Genomic DNA, 18737 nt, shown 5'->3' with positions numbered 1-18737 from the left:
TCACAGGGTGACTGTTGTGGGGGAGGAAGGTAAAGGAGATTGTGAGCCGCTCTGAGACTCTTTGGAGTGGAGGGCAGGATATAAATCCAATATCGTCATCTACCTCACAGGGTGTCTGTTGTGGGGGAGGAAGGTAAAGGAGATTGTGAGCCGCTCTGAAACTCTTCGGAGTGGAGGGCGGGATATAAATCCAATATCTTCTTCTTCTTATGAGGGTAGACTAGAATGAGAGATTGTGATGGGCCCAAGGTCACCCAGCAAGCTGCCGTGGGTCAAGGGAGGGATGTGAACCCAAGTGTCCCAGGCAGGCTCTAGCCCAAGACTCATTCATCAGACTTTAGCAGAGCACAGGTACTTTCTGTTTGGGAAGGCTGCAAAAGGAGCTGAGCTGTAACCCGGAAGGAAACTTGCTCCTTCAGAAACTCAGGAAAGGGGAGCAGTGTCAGAGGTCATTGTTAAAGACCCAGGGGTGGAATTCTAGCAGGAGCTCCTTTGCATATTAGGCCACACCCCCTGATGTAGCCAATGCTCCAAGAGCTTGCAAGGCTCTTTTTTGTAAGCTCTTGGAGGATTGGCTACATCAGGGGTGTGTGGCCTAATATGCAAAGGAGCTCCTGCTAGAATTCCACCCCTGTAAAGACCTGTGGTCTCTATGCCCTGAGATGAAAGCCCATAAAAGAATTACAATCAGTCACAAGCTGAGGGCCAATGGCACAATACCGGAATCACCCCCAAGTTGAATGGAAGATGGAACCAAAGCAAAGTGTTTGGCTGTGGGGAAAGAAAACAAGAGAATACATCTAGTCCTGGGGTGGCCAAACTGTGGCTCTTTCACACATATTGTATGGCTTTTGATACCCCCACCACCCCATTGGCCAGTTTGGAGAAGGAATTTTCCTCTTTAAATAATTTAAATGAATTTAAAGTTCAAGTTGCTTTCTTTCTACCTCTCCTCCCTCCTTCCCTCTCCCCATCTGTTTCCTTATTTTCTTCCTTCCTGGAATTCAAATCTGTAACCTCAGATGCTCCTCTACAGTCTGGATGCGATGCAGAGCCCACCCTTTCCATGCACCCTCCAGTCTGGTCCTGCTTAGAAATTCTCCCAAAAGCAATTTCTAATGTGCCAATCAAATTTCCCTAGCACGGGAATTCTACCTCAAATGCTCCCTCTAGTGCTGTGCTGTTGTATTGCAACCAAATAGGCAAGGCAAGAAGTCCCCCCTTTCTCCATAAAACATTAGGCCAGCCCCTCGGCAGCTTACCATTCCAACACGGATGAGAGCCACCGTCTTACAGCAAGCAAATGCAGGAAAACAGCCAAAGTAAAGTCAGGGGCAGGGATGTAAGGGCGAGGGGCACGCTTCCCGAGTCCTCCCTGCATCAAGGTCTACAACACTGTAGAAAATGGGGAAACATCCAAGGCCCCTAGAAGAAGAGAGCAGGGGCAGGGCCGGCTCAGCCACTAGGCAAACTAGGTGATCGCCTAGGGCGCCGGCCTTCTGGGGGTGCCAAATTGTGTGCCAGGTGATGTTATCAGTGCAAAGGGGGCGCCAGAAGTTATCCCTGTTCAGGGTGCAAGACAGCCTAGGGCTGGCCCTGGCAGGGGGCGAAGGCAGAAGAACTGATGATTCTTCCCCCCCCGGAACTGGAACAGAGATACCCTCTCTGACCTTGATGCTAAGATGCTGCACTTTCTGTCTCTCTCTAGCACAGCTTTCAGGGAAAAGAACACAGAAAAGCAAACATGAACACCCGAGAGAGGAAGAATTTGCCAAGCGAAGCCACTTACGCACAATGAGGCCGGCAGCATTTCCATCCTACCTTTGCTGTCGCCATATCAGACGCCTCCATATTTTCTGCTCGGCCTATCAGTCAACAAGATCATTGAGAAGGAGAAAGGGGGCGGGGAGGGGGAAAGAAGGGGAAACAAAACATGAGGTGGTGGCAGAGGAGAAGACAAAACAGTTCGACGGGAGGATGAAGAACTGGAGAAGGGGAGGGGGCGGAAAGCGGCTCTCCCCGGTCCGTGCAGCAACTCCCGGGCCAGGCCACCAAAGACCCCTACCCTGGCATCCGGGCCAGAAAGCAAAGGATGCACGAGTTCCCGGGAGAAGATCAGGATTGAGGCGCATCGCGGGAGCCTGAGAAACCGTATCCTCAGCCCTCCCTTCGCGACAAGCTGAGCTTTCGCAGGCTGCCGAGGAAGAGAGCCGCCCTCCTAGTTCTCCAGAACTCCAGCCCCTTTGGGGAACGGGCACACGGCCTGCCTGCCTTTCACGGGGAAAAGAAGGCAGATCGACTCCAGACATTTCCCCAGCGATGAAACTTTAGAAAATATAAAGGGGATGTGTGGGAAAGGAACGGAAACAGGGTGGCCGGGCGGTGTGCCCTTGAGAGAGGCGTTTGAGAGAGGCAGACAGCAAAGGAGAGGAGGGAACGCTTCCAGGGGGAAAGGAGCAAAAAGGAGTGCAAGGGGGGAAAGCAAGGGAGATGCCGGGAACACGGGTGGAAGTGCAGGTAAGAATCCAGAGATCCTCTGAGCCAGGCGCAGGATGGGAGGAGGCCAGGTATTCATCATTCACACTCTGGGGGGTGGGTGGGGGGAGTGGGGAGGAAAAGCACTCACCTCACCCAAAACCAAAAGCCCACATGGGAAAAAAAACCCCACAGACTGGACCTTCCCTGAGAAATCCTGCGCTCATCCACTCTGCCCTGGCCTTAAAAACATCAAGTCATCATCTAAGGTTAAAAAAAGAGAGAGAGAAATGTGCATCTGTATCTGCAGAGGAGGCCCCTGCCTTTCGGAGCCAATCAAGCTTCCCGATTGGAGGAGCCACGATGACTTCATGCAGCCCCATTCATCATTCGAGGTTGTCTGCCCAGCAGGGCCGGCTGGCCAGCATCTCTCTCTCTCTCTCTCTCTCCGTTCACAGCAGCGACTGCAGTTCTCTTTTCCCGGCCTACTTCACTACAGTAAATCAGCCGGCTTCCTCGGAACTGTCAGGCCCAGAAACAGATGGGTTTAACTGAGCGGAAGGGCAGTGCATGAGGAGGGGTGGGGAGTGGAGAAGCATAAGCTATCTTTTGCCAGGGCGGTGGTGGGAGGGTGGCAAAAGCACTCTTCTCTCTTTCCTGCAAATGCCAGATTAAGAGGTGAGGGCTTCCACCATCTCACTTCCCCCCCCCCCTTTCAATCTCTCTTCAAAATCCATGTCATGCTTCAGTCAAAGCCTGAAAACGCACAGCTCAGGTTGCTAGCTCTTCCTCTCCCACAATCAGATTTAGCTACAAGTTCTACAGGGCAGGGATCGGTCTTTCACTTAACCTTGGGTCAGGGTTGCAAAGTCCAATTCAAGAAGTATCTGGGGACTTTGGGGGTGGAGCCGGGAGACTTTGGGGGTGCAGCCCAGAGCAAGGGTGTGACAAGCACAATTGAATTCTAAAGGGAGTTCTGGCCATCACATTTAAAGGGACCACATACTTTTTAAATGCCTTCCCTTCGCTGGAAATAATGAAGGATAGGGGTACCTTCTTTGGGGGCTCATAGAATTGGACCCCCTGGTCCAATCGTTTTGAAACTTGGACAGTGTTTTGAGGAGAGGCACTGGATGCTATGCTGCAAATTTGGGGCCTCTACTTCAAAAAACACCCCCCCCCAGAGCCCCAGATACCGATGGATCAATTCTCCATTATACCCTATGGGAATTGGTCTCCATAGGGAATAATGGAGTGCCCAGCAGACATTTCCCTCCCTCCCACACCCGCTTTCTGATGACCCTAAAGCCGGGGGGGGCGGCCTCCAAACCAGGGGATCCCCTGCCCCCACATGGGGATTGGCAACCCTACATTGGGTACACACACTAAATAACGCACTTTGCGACTGGATTTTCACGGTGTATGAATGGCAAAATCCACTCAGCAAACTGTCACCGTGTGAAAGCACCCATCGTGTTGAAAAACCACAGGTACACTGACCAGGTTCTACTATTACATTTACAGAATCTGCCAATTTAACACCGCGATCCAACCGGCAAAGCCACAAAAATTCTGCATTTGAAAAAAAGTGCCTTTCCCCGGACAAAACTCTACGCAGCAAGCGTTCATGTGACTGATTTACAACCACAGGTTACAAACTCACAGATTCATTACACCCACTACGCACATGCCTTTATATCACACGCAAGATGCTGCTGCTATCGCCATCACCACAGAACCCGAAGAAATACATGAGACCGTGGAGAGAAATATGTTTGTGTGACCTTTGTCCCATGGGTTTTTGTTCAACAGGGTATGTTTTGCATGTTAATGAGTGAGCAAGATTGACATTTGTTATGGAACCAAGCGCTTGCACCCTAACAGCCATACAAAACTCACAGAGAAAAACACAACGCTTGAAAACACTGCCAGAGATGTGTAAGCATAGAAGAACACTTAAAAAAAAAAGCCTATGCGTTGTACTTTGTGGTCTTGGCGTTTAGGTCCTTGGTTATGTTACCAAGAGCAGATAATTGCCAATCTCTCTTGAGAGAGCAGGCATAGTACCATGGCTAACACAAAGAACGGAGGCTTTGAGCCAGGAAGTCCTTAATTTGAATCTTGTGAACTCATTAGCTGGTCTTAGTACAACATCTGCAGTATAAAAGTACAAGCATACAATGTAGAAGAAGAGTTGGGTTTTATTCCCTGCTTTTCTCTGCTCTAAGGAGTCTCACGGTGGCTTGCAATCGCCTTCCCGTTCTCTCCCCGTAATGGACACTCTTCAAAGTCAGTGGGGCTGAGAGAGTTCTGAGAGAATTGTGACTGACCCAAGGTCACCAAACTGGCTGCATGTGGAGGAGGAGCGGGGAATCAAACCTGGGTCTCCAGATTAGAATCTGCTGCTCTTAACCACTACACCACTCTGGCTCTCATAGGTTTGGGGCAGAGATTCTGAGATAATATAGAATGCTCTGAATCTTCAAAAGTGTTATACACATCCTACATATAATTATAAGAGCTATTTTGGTGTAATGGTTAAGAGTGTGCGGATTCTTATCTGGGAGAATCGGGTTTGATTCCCCACTCCTCCTCTTGCAGTTACTGGAATGGCCTTGGGTCGGCCATAGCTCTCGCAGGAGTTGTCCTTGAAAGGGGCTAGAGATAACACATTGGCAATCATAGATCTGAATAGACAGCCATGTTGGTCTTAAGTAGTAGAACAAAATAGGAGTCGATTGCACCTTTAAGACCGACTTAGTTTTATTCAGAACGTAAGCTTTCGCATGCATGCACGCAATCATGTACAACTTGGCAAGGGGGAAGCGGCATGTCCGCATGTACAGGAGAAGCAGAATGCAGGGGAATCAGTGCTGGACTTTTCACAATAAATGGCCCAGAGTTATGTAGGTACAAAGGATGGCTCAGTGGGGACAGAGAATGGCTCAGTGGTAGAGCATCTGCTTGGTAAGCAGAAGGTCCCAGGTTCAATCCCTGGCATCTCCACCTAAAAAGGGTTCAGGCAAGTAAGCAAGTACATGGAGTAAAAGGACAGGCCCTCTTGTGGATCAAAAACTGGCTGAGTAATAGGAAGCAGAGAGTGAGTATAAATGGGCAGTCTTCGCAGTGGAGGACGGTAAGCAGCGGGGTGCCGCAGGGCTCGGTACTGGGTCCCATGCTCTTTAACTTGTTCATAAATGATTTAGAGTTGGGAGTGAGCAGTGAAGTGGCCAAATTTGCGGATGACACTAAATTGTTCAGGGTGGTGAGAACCAGAGAGGATTGTGAGGAACTCCAAAGGGATCTGTTGAGGCTGGGTGAGTGGGCGTCAACGTGGCAGATGCGGTTCAATGTGGCTAAGTGCAAAGTAATGCACATTGGGGCCAAGAATCCCAGCTACAAATACAAGTTGATGGGGTGTGAACTGGCAGAGACTGACCAAGAGAGAGATCTTGGGGTCGTGGTAGATAATTCACTGAAAATGTCAAGACAGTGTGCATTTGCAATAAAAAAGGCCAACGCCATGCTGGGAATTATTAGGAAGGGAATTGAAAACAAATCAGCCAGTATCATAATGCCCCTGTATAAATCGATGGTGCGGTCTCATTTGGAGTACTGTGTGCAGTTCTGGTCGCCGCACCTCAAAAAGGATACTATAGCATTGGAGAAAGTTCAGAAAAGGGCAACTAGAATGATTAAAGGGCTGGAACACCTTCCCTATGAAGAAAGGTTGAAACGCTTAGGGCTCTTTAGCTTGGAGAAACGTCGACTGAGGGGTGACATGATAGAGGTTTACAAGATAATGCATGGGATGGAGAAAGTAGAGAAAGAAGTACTTTTCTCCCTTTCTCACAATACAAGAACTCGTGGGCATTCGATGAAATTGCTGAGCAGACAGGTTAAAACGGATAAAAGGAAGTACTTCTTCACCCAAAGGGTTATGTTCTTATGTTCTTAAGCGTGAAAAACCTCAGCTTAAGACCCTGGAGAGCCGCTGCCAGTCTGAGTAGACAATACTGACTTTGATGGAGGGAGGGTCTGATTCAGTAGAAGGCAGCTTCATATGTTCATATGCAAAAACACATTTGTATGATCCAGAATAATCTGTTTAAATCACTATTGACCCTTCACGCCATCTTCACAATCGCTAAGAATAAAATCTTCACAATGGCTAAGACTGTTTTGAATCCTTATTTCACTGGCAGACATCTGCTAAAAAACTGGAAACTTAACCCCTTACTCCCCTCTTTAACTCCCTTCCGGCTACTAGTTAATATGTGCTAGGGAGTCAAACTCGGGTTGCAAGATCTCAGCAAGACTGTTAAGGATAGGACATTTTGGAGGTCATTAAACCATAGGGTCACCGTGAGTCAGAAGTGACTCAATGTCACTTCTCACACACACACAAGGAGTTAAGTCACGCATGTTCCTTTAGAATAGAACAGACTATGCCAAACACACCCACCATTGCCATGAGCTTTCACTTGAAACACCAACTAAAATTTCATACAAAAACCCTGGGTTAATAAACTGCTAATCTAGAACTCTGGGCTGTTTTCTGGGAAGTTGAGGGTTTCAGCCTCAGCTGTGAATAAAAAGCCTGATCCATTTGGGAAGGAGTGAGAGAGACAAAAGATCTCCGCGCATGACGCTGGCCACATCGTTCCCTTTCATACAGGTGAGCGTGCCTGAATAACATCAGCTCAACTGGCTAGAAACCACTTAAGAGGATATGATAGACAGCACCGATTTCAAAGCGTCCCAAGATCTGAAGTGGCTCTCCTCAACTGGGATGCTTAAGGTCACTTCCTTAAGTTGTCTAAATATGGATACGCTATAAAGCACAAACACGACAAATCTTTGTTGCCCGCCAACACACAACTCGTTCCAGTATGCCCATCCGAGATATATAATTGGTTGCACCTCTCTGCTAAAAGTCATTCAGGAGCAAAACAAACATGACACAGGAAATTTGTTTAGCTATCTGGCCAGTTTAAACTTTAAACGCAGCCGTGGGCTTCTCTAATTTTGGAGTAGCACTGGTAGAGATGTGTGCGTTTGTGTGTTTTAAACCTTTACTGCTTTGCTGCTGCTCCAAAGTTGTAACTGGAACCACAGTTGAAAAGTGACAGGTACACTAGAAGTGCCTTTAAGACCAGCAAAGTTTTATTCAGAACGTAAGCTTTCGTATGCATGCATACGTCTACTGCTTCAGACCAACACGGCTACCCACTTGGAAATACCTGTCCTTTTCCGAAGAAGAAGAAGAGGAAGAAAAAGAAGAAGATGATGAAGAAGATGATGATACTGGATTTATATCCCGCCCTCCACACCAAAGAGTCTCAGAGCGGCTCACAATCTCCTTTACCTTCCTCCCCCACAACAGACACCCTGTGAGGTGGGTGGGGCTGGAGAGGGCTCTCACAGCAGCTGCCCTTTCAAGGACAACTCCTGCCAGAGCTATGGCTGACCCAAGGCCATGCTAGCAGGTGCAGGTGGAGGAGTGGGGAATCAAACCCGGTTCTCGCAGATAAGAGTCCGCACACTTAACTACTACACCAAACTGGCTCTCTCACCAAACTGGCTATGTTTGGTATACTAACAGAAATGAATTTGAAAGAGAAAGTTAAATCTTCTCTCTGACCCCACTGCTTCCATCTGGTTTGAAGTTCTGTACCACTGCTTTAATGTGAAAAATTGGAAGGGAGGTAAGGTCATGTACGCACACAATACATCTGTCTTGGCAGCCAGAGTCCTTTTGCTAATATGTACTTTGTTCTCAGCAGAGACTACAAAGCAAGGGTGTACGTTATCTGCTCAAAATGTTTTAACAAGTTTTCAGGACTCCTGGTCCCCTTTTGAGGAGTAAGACAGGTTGGCACAGACTAAATGATACACCGAATGCACCATCACTATATACAAGGGGAAGAGATGGATGTATTCAGGGGCGAAAAAATTGTGCTTGCTAAACAGCACAAGCAGAATACGGTGTTAACAAAAGAACAATTGCGAGTTTTGCTCTTCTCTAATAAGGAGAAACAATCATTGCTGCTGGAAAGAGTCTGGGGCCCTCTTGCCCAAACACCCCCAGATACCGGCCAATCTTATTAGCCCAAGAACAACCAACAGCACTTCAAGTTATACTCTGGACCAGGGGTGGCCAAACTTGCTTAGTGTAAGAGCCACATTGAATAAACCACAGACATTCGAGAGTTGCAAGACATAAATTCATGAATTGCAAGCCACAATTCAAGGAAGGAAGGAAGGAAGGAAAATAGATGGGGGAGAGGCAGAAAGAAAGCAACTTTAACTTTAAGTGCATTATCCAAGCCACTGGTTGGCTTGGCGAACTGATTTAAAGAGAGAAAAGCCTTTTCCAAGTTGGCTGACAGGGCAGTGGGGACTTGGACCGCCACATAATATTGGTAAAAGAGCCACATGTGGCTCCCGAGCCACAGTTTGGCCACCCCTGATCCTGGACTGTGGCAGATAGAGCCCTGCATACCCAGTTTTAGTGCAGTTACAAAGGAGGCTGCGGGCCAATAGAAAGTGATCCGCAGAACACAGGGGGGAGGCTGGGATTATGGAAGGGCATTTTGTTCCTTGTGTCAGTGCAAGGCACATGAACTCTCATGCAGCTGCCTTATACTGAATCTAACCAGCGGTCCATCCAAGTCAGTGCTGTCTACTCAGACTGGCAGCAGCGTCTCTCCAGGGTCTCAGGCAGAGGCCTTTCACATCACCCGCTCCCTACTCCTTTTAAATGCGAGGTGCTGGGGATTGAACCTGGAACCGTCTCCATGCAAAACAGGCTCTTCCGCTGAGCTCCAGCCCCTCCAGAATCCAGCCATCTTTACACAGAGAGCAAAAGAGAACAAAATTAAGAGATTTCAAAAGAAGAAGAAACCAGATAAAAGAAAACAGAGCATAAGGAGACGGCAACAGGGGCAGAAGGGTTATCAGGAGGGCAAGAAGTGAGCCCTGAAAGGAATGCATCAATAGCTGAGTCTCCTCTGAAGCAGGGACCTGCAGCCTTAGATGTGCCTGCTGTCATGTAAGGTGCATTTACGGTCACATTATCTCAGAGCAGGGAACTGCCTCTCTCTCCTTAACCCCTTCTCCCAAGCAAAGCTGATGCTGTGTGCAGGAGGCAGCTGAGAAAGCACGTGAGGATTTAATCAGCAATGCATGCTGGACGCTGTAGTTCTGGGCACAACAGCATGGCTTCATCCATCCCAGGTGGGATACATTCCTTCTCTCTCATCCTCTTTCTCTCTCTTTATATAGAAGACGACTGCAGATTTATACCCCGCCCTTCTCTTTGAATCAGAGACTCAGAGCAGCTTACAATCTCCTATATCGTCTCCCCCCACAACAGACACCCTGTGAGGTGGGTGGGGCTGAGAGGGCTCTGACAGCAGCTGCCCTTTCAAGGACAACCTCTGCCAGAGCTATGGCTGACCCAAGGCCATTCCAGCAGCTGCAAGTGGAGGAGTGGGGAATCAAACCCGGTTCTCCCAGATAAGAGTCCGCACACTTCACCACTACACCAAACTGGCTGTGGAAAGTGCCACCAAATCATAGCCGACTTTTGGTGACTCCATATGGTTTTCAAGGCAAAAGACGTTTAAAGGTGATTTGACATTGCCTGCCTCCGTGTAGCAACACTGGACTTCCTTCCTATCCAAGTACAACTAGGGCCCACCCTGCTTAGCTTTCCCAATCCGAAGAAACTGGGCCGGCATGGGCTGTATACCCAGAAACACAGTCTTCATACTCTTTCTTGGTGAATTGGTCATCTGACACATTGATGTTTTTTTTTCTTTTCCAAGGGCAACCTTCCAGTCTTGGGCATTCTGAATTTGAGGGGGGCAAACGGGAGACGCTGGAGGTTTTAGGCAACATTTTGTCTCTTCTTGCAATGGCTTCTGGCAAGCAGCAGAAAAGAATGCTTTTATTGCTCACTCCACCACAAGAACAGAATCCCAAGACCCTCGGTTTCTCCCTCAGGTCCTTAAAAAGTGGCACACAACAAACAGGACTCCAACCCAACCTTAATTAGAACAAAGTTGGCTTACGTGCGCAATAAAACTTTGCTGGTCTTAAAGCCGCTACTGGACTCCAGCTGTGTTCTATTGCTTCAGACCAGGGGGTGGCCAAACTTGCTTAATGTAAGAGTTGCATAGAATAAAATGTCAGATGTCTGAGAGCAGCAAGACGTGAACATCAGAAGAAGGAAGGAAGGAAGGAAGGAAGGAAGGAAGGAAGGAAGGAAGGAAGGAAGGAAGGAAGGAAGGAAGGAAGGAAGGAAGGAAGATGTGAACATCAGAAGGGAGGGAGGGGAGGAAGGAAGGAAGGAAGGAAGGAAGGAAGGAAGGAAGGAAGGAAGGAAGGAAGGAAGGAAGGAAGGAAGGAAGGAAGATGTGAACATCAGAAGGGAGGGAGGGAGGGAGGGAGGGAGGGAGGGAGGGAGGGAGGGAGGAAGGAAGGAAGGAAGATGTGAACATCAGAAGGGAGGGAGGGAGGGAGGGAGGGAGGAAGGAAGGAAGGAAGGAAGGGAGATGTGAACATCAGAAGGAAGGGAGGGAGGGAGGAAAAGAAAGCAACTTTAACTTTAAATTCATTACCCAAGCCACTGGCTGACTTGGAGAAGTGATTTCAAGAGACAAATAACTTCTCCAAGCTGGCCTACAGAGCAGTGGGGGCTTTGAGAGCCACACAATATGTGTGAAACAGTCACATGCGGCTCCTGAGCCACAGTTTGGCCACCCCTGCTTCAGACCGACATGGTTGCCCACCTACACCTAAATACCTGGCTGCTGGTCCTCAGGCACAAGAGTCTCCTTGAAGGTATGTCTGAGCTCTGCCTATGAATATCCTTTGCCTGAAGCACTCCTTAGTTAGCCTAATTTGTTACTGGTGGCTTGAGGAACATCTCAGCAGCAGCCAGAGGTTACAAACTCAGTTACCCTTCTGGGCTCTGGGGGGCGGCCCACCCGCGTGCTCCCCTGACCCACTTTCGACCCCATCACTCTGCCCTGCCACCAGAACGACTTCCTAGTTCCATCACCAGGAGATACATGTCCTTTTGTTCTACCTAGTCTTGCAGCAACAGCAATTAACAGGCAACCTTTTCTTGCTCTCCAGACCAAATGGCCTTCCAATTTATTACACTGTTTCGCCACTTGATCCTCTTGACCCACCAACTACATGCATTTCAGCCCACTGGTCCCCTCGTCTGAAGAAGTAGGCATGCGCAGGAAAGCTGACGTTCTGAATAAAACTTTGTTGGTCATCAAGGTGCCACTTGACTCCTGCTTTGTTTCCTCTCTCTTGACATCTGTCCTTGCCAGAGCCGGTTTGAAACAAGCATCTAACAAGCAGTGCAATTTCCCCCAGCCCAGAGAGGTATATTGCCAACACCTCCCGCCCCCGACTGACCATTGCGTAGATCCAGGCAAACAGAGAAGGTAATCACACACTTTCCCCCACCTGCTGTGCATATCAGAGTGGCCATGGGGGGGCCAGGCGCAAGGAGAGGCGCGGCGGGGTCCGCGCAGGGGGCGCCTCTCCCCTCCCGTCCCGGGGCGGCGGCAGCAGCAGCAGCGACTCGGGAGCCTTCCTCAAGGCATTTCGGGCGAGTCATCATCTCTCTCGGCACGGCCCAGAGCGCATGCACCTGACAGAGGCCGGGGAGGAAGCCCCACCCCGCGGTGGCTCATTTGAGGACGGGACCCAAACAGCCCATTTCAAAAAACAGGGAAGGGGGAGGGATGGTGCAGCTACAGGGGTTGAAGCAGAAGGTTCTGGCCGGCAGGTTCAAGGGGGGGGAGAGAAGCAGGCAGCGAACAAAGTCCAAAGAGGTGTCCAGTTCCAAAGTGTGCAGAAGGGGGAGGGGAGGGGGGGCAAGCCGGGGCCAGAAATAACCGGGGGGGGGGGGAGAGAAAGAGTTGCTCCGTGCACAGTCATTTCAGAGGCTGGCCTTGTGGTTATGGTGCATGGCGCGCCGAGTTTGCACATGCTTCCATTTTATCCCCTGGGAGTCACAGAAACAGACTCCCCCCACACACACACACCTCCGACGGGTCAGGCTGCAAGAGGAGAAGAAAGGGAGAAGGGACCCCGACGGCTGGCGGCAGGTGTCCGTCGATTGCCCGTTGCCAAGGGCTGCAAACGGGCGAAGAAAACAAGCACCCTGCAGAAATCGGAGCGGCGCTTTCCGCCTTCTAAAGGGGCGGGGGAGGGCAGGAGGTCAAACCCGCCAGGGGGAGAAATCCGGGCTCAGTTCCACGCCAGGCAAAGATGCAAAGAGCTCAAACCGGGGAGGGGAGATGCGACGTTACCGCGGATCTGGAGCGGGGGGACTCGCTCGGCTGGGCGCTTGCTTATCTCCATAAGGCACTCAAGCGGAAGCCCCCCAAAACCGAAATCCGGGGGGGGGGGGCTTGCAGGACCCCGCGGCCCCCGGCTTCCTTGCCAGGCTGCTGCTGGAGAGTTTCCTTTCCCGGCGGGGGTGGGGGAAGCCCTAATTGCCGGGTCGCGCCAGGCGCAGCTGTCAGTCGGCCTCGCTGGGGGTGTAGGGGGGGCCTCCCGGGCCAAGTTGCTGCTGTTGTTATGCCGCAACTCGACAATGAAAGAAGAAAGCCCTCTCTCTCGGGGGGGAAATAAATCCAGCGAGGGTTTAAAAAAAAAAAAAAAAAGCGGAATCCGGGACTAGAACCAAACGGATCCGGGGGCGACTGGGGCTCAGGATCAAGTTCCGACGAACAGGACGAAGAGTTCCATGGTTTCCAGCCGCCTCCGATCCCGCGCAGTCCTCCACGCGCCCCGGAGCATCCAGACAACCGACCGGGACGGTTGGCGAGCCTGATCCGGGTCAAGCCCCTCCAAGGCATCAAAGCCAAGCGGAGATGCTAGGAAAAGCTCTGCTCAGCCGCTGACCCCCGGGGGAGAACAGTCAGTTCCGCCTCTGCTCTTCCGCCGCCGGGGCGCTTTCCCACCAGGCGGCTGCTGCTTCTCCCCGTTCCATTTTCCCGGGGTTTTTGCAGACGAGATGCGTGCATACCGCGCAGGCCTGGCGCCTCCTCCTCTCTTGCACGCTTTCGCCCCCAGACCTGGCGGCCTCCTTGCCTGCTGACTCATTCAAAAGAGGGGGCTTGCGGCTTGCTTTCGTGGCGAGCGACCAATCGGCATCGCGCTCTGGTCGCGTTTTCCCGCGGGGACCGGGGAGGAGGTGAGTGGGTCTGTTCCGCCGGGCCCTCCCCAGCTCCGCTCTCAGTCTGCACGAGAAGGTCGCCGGAAGGTTAGGGAAACATCCGATCCCGGGGTGGAGTGGGGGGGGGTGCTTCCCAACACTACAAATGTTTGGGGAGCTTTCTGAGCTATTTAATGGTTCTGAGTGTATAGCAATAAACTGGGCGTCCGTCACCTGCCATCATCCAGTCGCTTCCAATGGATGGCGACTCTGAATTAATGTCCAAGATTGCTTCTCCTTATGGGCCTCGCTCCGGTCTTGCAAACGGAGAGTCCCCGTGGCTTCCTAGATTAAGTCCATCCGTTTCCTGCGGGGGTCTTCCTCTTTTCCTGCCGCCTTCAACGTTGCCCAGCAGGAACTCATTTGCATAGTAGGCCACACCCCCTGATGCCAAGCCAGCCGGAACTGCGTTTCTGTGAGTTCCTGTTCAGAAAAGGCCCTGGTCTTTCCCCCAGTGACTCGTCTTTTTTTTTTTTTTTCCATAGGGGCCATGCTAATCTTCTCTGTATTCCAATTTTTTAGTACATGCGCTGCCAAAGCAAGCAGGACTCTTGTTGGAATGTGACACAAGTACATGCTTGATCTGATCTAGAGCCCACTGGTTTGTCTTTTGGGTGATCTAGCTACTGGGAACTTTGGTTAATAGAGCAAAAGTATTGCCCAGCCATAGAAGCATGCTACTGAGTGCAGTAAATCTCCCAAGAAGTATATTGCAAAAAAAGGTAAATTTACAATTATTTAGGGGAGAGCGGGTTCACATTCAGGTTGCAGTCAAAACAAGAGAGAGAAGCCTAATCTAAAGAGGAATCTTCCTATCACAAAGGACCAGCTTGTCTGGCATCACAGGTGTGGGAGTATGAGGGCACTGTCTCTAAGGGAGAGCCCTGCAGAGACATGTGTCTCCATGGAAGGCCATGTGCAGAGACGGAGAGAACAAAGGAGAGGTCAGAGGGCAGCTCCTGTATTAGCACAAAAGAGGCATCCCATTTGAAGGAAGAGGAGGAGATTGGATTGATACCCCACCCTCCACTCAGAGTGGTTTACAGTCTCCTCTCCCTACAACAGACACCCTGTGAGGTAGGTGGGGCTGAGAGAGCTCTGAGAGGACAGCCCTGAGATCTGTGACTGACCCAAAGTCACCCAGCAGCTGCATGTGGAGCAGTGGGGAATCAAACCCAGTTCTCCAGATTAGACTCCACTGCTCTTAACCACTAAGTGGCTCGCCAAGGAGATAACACCTATACACAGCATCCCCACCCCCAATGTCCAGGCGTGCTAAGTCTCTCACTCCCAACACTGGAGCCCGCTGGTTTGTCTTTTCAGCAGTCTACAGTACCCATAAAACACTCCTTCAACACCACGTTTCAAAGGAATCAACTTTCTTCCTTTCAGCTTTGTCCAACTTTGATGCACAGTAATGAGGAATACTACGGTATGCATTATCTTGGTCTTGATCTCTAGTGATACATCCTTACACTTAAGCATCTTTTCTAACTCCTCCATGGCTGCCTTTCCCCGTCTCAACCTCCTGATTTCTTGGCTGCAGCACCCCTTTGGGTTGATGATGGTGCCAAGGAATAGAAAATATTTAATAACGATTTCGATTTCTTCATCACCAGCCTTCAAAGCTGTGTAATTCCCCAGCAGTCATTACTTTTGACTTCTTGATAATAACAAACAAACAAGTGCCAGCCTAAACCTCATAGAGGCCCCTAGGCAGTCAAAATCTGGGGGGGGGGGGGGGGGCCTTGCAAATTATCTCAGAGTCGGAGCACCCACCCCACAGCCCGTTGCCTCTGCTGCAGCTTGTGGACACCTTCTCAAAAGCCCCTTTGACAAAGCTGCTGGGCAGAGAGAGAGGGAAACTTGGCAATGATGCTAGCAGCAGCAAAGAGTGGATCAGGTGCTGGCTGCTCATGCAGGCTCTGAGGGCTGCAAGCAGGGGGGGAAATGGGGCAGAAAGCCGGCCCGGGGCCCCTAAAAGCATGGGGGCCCATAGGCCAGTGCCTACTTGGCCTAATTGTTAATCCAGCCCTGGATCAAACTACCTGGAAATAGACCTGCAGTAGCTCAACGAAAGCAGCTTCCTGGTTTGTCTTTTTGCCCCTCCGTCCACCAGAGGATGTTTTATTAGCAGCAAGCACAGATGACTTTAGAAGGTGACTAGTTGAATTCACGCAAGAGCCCCGTGGCGCAGAGTAGTAAAGCTGCAGAACTGCAGTCCGAGCTCTGTTCACGACTTGAGTTTGATCCTGGTGGAAGCTGGGTTCAGGTAACTGGCTCAAGGTTGACTCAGACCTTCCATCCTTCCAAGGTCAGTAAATGAGTACTCAGCTTGCTGGGGGGAAAGTAACCGGGGAAGGCCATGGCAAACCACCCAGTAACAAAAAGTCGGCCGTGAAAATGTCATGATGCGACGTCACACCAGAGTCTGAAACAACTGGTGCTTGTACAGGGGACTGCCTTTACCTTTTTAGCTGAATTCATGGAGGAGAGGTCCATCAATGGCTACTGGTTATGGTGGACAAAAAGGAAGCGTTCTTTGCTCTGCAAGTAATTCAATAGCAGAGCCAGCCGGCCAATAAGCATACATGGCTCAAAGAAGGGATTAGATAAATTCATGGAGAGGTCCATCAGCAGCAACTAGCCATAGCATGTAAAGGGAATCTCCACTTTCAGAGGTAGCAAACCTCTGAATATCAGTACCAGAGGTAACATCAGGGGGAAGGCCTCAGTCCCCATGCCTGGTTTGTTGGCTCTTCAGGGTAGCTGGTTGACCACTCTGTGAGACGGGAGCTGGACTAGATAGACCACTGGTTTGATCCAGCAACACTGTTCTTAGTATCCCCCCTTTTCAATGTTTGCATGAAAGGCTGGAGCTCAATAGGTTGCTGACACTCAATAGGCTGAAATGAATGTGGCAGAATCAGGTCATCTTTGAATGATTTAGCACTGGGTTAGCAAAAAAAAGAAGTACATTGCAGAGACAACATGAATTCCAGATATATCTTGCACAGTATTTCTCGTTTAGAATAGTGTATCAGAATAATGTTTTTTGTATTGACATACTCAAATAAGGGATATTGGCTGTTTATCTCATTACATATACTAAACCCATCTCCCACTATATTTTAATGTATTTTTTTCTAATGGCAAACTAGAAGGATGTTTATATGAAGAAGATGATATTGGATTTATATCCCACCCTCCACTCTGAGTCAGAGTGGCTCACAATCTCTGTTATCTTCCTCCCCCACAACAGACACCCTGTGAGGTGGGTGGGGCTGAGAGGACTTTCACAGAAGCTGCCCTTTCAAGGACAACCTCTGCCAGAGCTATGGCTGACCCAAGGCCATTCCAGCAGCTGCAAGTGGAGGAGTGGGAAATAGGGTGGCCAGACCGTCCCGGTCTCCCGGGACATTCCGGATCTGGCCACCCAATCCCGGATCCCGGGCTCCCTATACCGGGACCATTAAAGGTCCCGGTTTAGGCAGCCCAGGAGCCGGTGGGCCGCGGGCGCGGGCGGGGAAGGCGGGGAGTGAGGGAGGGAGCGTCCCTGCGCCTGCGCAGGGCCCCTGCGCCTGCGCAGGGACGCTCCCTCCCTCACTCCCCGCCTTCCCCGCCCGCGCGCGGGGCCGGCAGCGGTGGGGGAGGCCTCTCCGCGGCCTCCGCTGGTCGCTAGGGGCCTTCCAGAGTGTCTGGAAGGCCCCCAGCGACCAGCGGAGGCCGCGGGGAGGCCGCGGAGCACCCGGCGCTGGTCCGGGAAGGCCTTCCAGAGCCTCTGGAAGGCCTTCCCGGGCCAGCGCCGGCCAGCGAAGGCCTCCCCGCGGCCTCCGCTGGTCGCTGGGGGCCTTCCAGACACTCTGGAAGGCCCCCAGCGACCAGCGGAGGCCGCGGGGAGGCCGCGGAGCACCCGGCGCTGGTCCGGGAAGGCCTTCCAGAGCCTCTGGAAGGCCTTCCCGGACCAGCGCCGGCCAGCGAAGGCCTCCCCGCGGCCTCCGCTGGTCGCTGGGGGCCTTCCAGAGTGTCTTCCAGAGGCTTCCAGAAGTGTCTTCCAGAGTGTCTTCCAGAGGCCTTCCAGAGTGTCTTCCAGAGGGCCTTCCAGAGGCTCTGGAAGGCCTTCCCGGACCAGCACCCGGCGCTGGTCCGGGAAGAGTGTCTGGAAGGCCCCCAGCGACCAGCGGAGGCCGCGGGGAGGCCGCGGAGCACCCGGCGCTGGTCCGGGAAGGCCTTCCAGAGCCTCTGGAAGGCCTTCCCGGGCCAGCGCCGGCCAGCGAAGGCCTCCCCGCGGCCTCCGCTGGTCGCTGGGGGCCTTCCAGAGTGTCTGGAAGGCCCCCAGCGACCAGCGGAGGCCGCGGGGAGGCCGCGGAGCACCCGGCGCTGGTCCGGGAAGGCCTTCCAGAGCCTCTGGAAGGCCTTCCCGGGCCAGCGCCGGCCAGCGAAGGCCTCCCCGCGGCCTCCGCTGGTCGCTGGGGGCCTTCCAGAGTGTCTGGAAGGCCCCCAGCGACCAGCGGAGGCCGCGGGGAGGCCGCGGAGCACCCGGCGCTGGTCCGGGAAGGCCTTCCAGAGCCTCTGGAAGGCCTTCCCGGGCCAGCGCCGGCCAGCGAAGGCCTCCCCGCGGCCTCCGCTGGTCGCTGGGGGCCTTCCAGACACTCTGGAAGGCCCCCAGCGACCAGCGGAGGCCGCGGGGAGGCCGCGGAGCACCCGGCGCTGGTCCGGGAAGGCCTTCCAGAGCCTCTGGAAGGCCTTCCCGGGCCAGCGCCGGCCAGCGAAGGCCTCCCCGCGGCCTCCGCTGGTCGCTGGGGGCCTTCCAGAGTGTCTGGAAGGCCCCCAGCGACCAGCGGAGGCCGCGGGGAGGCCGCGGAGCACCCGGCGCTGGTCCGGGAAGGCCTTCCAGAGCCTCTGGAAGGCCTTCCCGGGCCAGCGCCGGCCAGCGAAGGCCTCCCCGCGGCCTCCGCTGGTCGCTGGGGGCCTTCCAGAGTGTCTGGAAGGCCCCCAGCGACCAGCG

The 18737-nt window shown here is 52.2% G+C and overlaps 1 protein-coding gene across 9 annotated transcripts in view; it reads right to left on the bottom strand.

The window, feature by feature from the left end:
- GRAMD1B (GRAM domain containing 1B) overlaps nucleotides 1–18737 on the bottom strand; it is a 339519-nt gene that overhangs the window by 146228 nt on the left and 174554 nt on the right. The window contains exon 1 of one of the 9 annotated variants that reach the window (XM_060251478.1): nucleotides 1822–1900. The exons of the other annotated variants lie outside the window; for them this stretch is intronic. The gene's annotated coding sequence lies outside the window, so the exon portion shown is untranslated. Of the gene's footprint in view, nucleotides 1–1821; nucleotides 1901–18737 lie in introns of those variants that run through there. 9 annotated transcript variants of the gene reach the window in all.

This window comes from Heteronotia binoei, chromosome 12, assembly GCF_032191835.1.
Source record: "Heteronotia binoei isolate CCM8104 ecotype False Entrance Well chromosome 12, APGP_CSIRO_Hbin_v1, whole genome shotgun sequence".
NCBI classification, from domain to species: Eukaryota; Metazoa; Chordata; class Lepidosauria; order Squamata; family Gekkonidae; genus Heteronotia; species Heteronotia binoei.
This window is presented reverse-complemented; position numbering and strand designations above follow the sequence as displayed.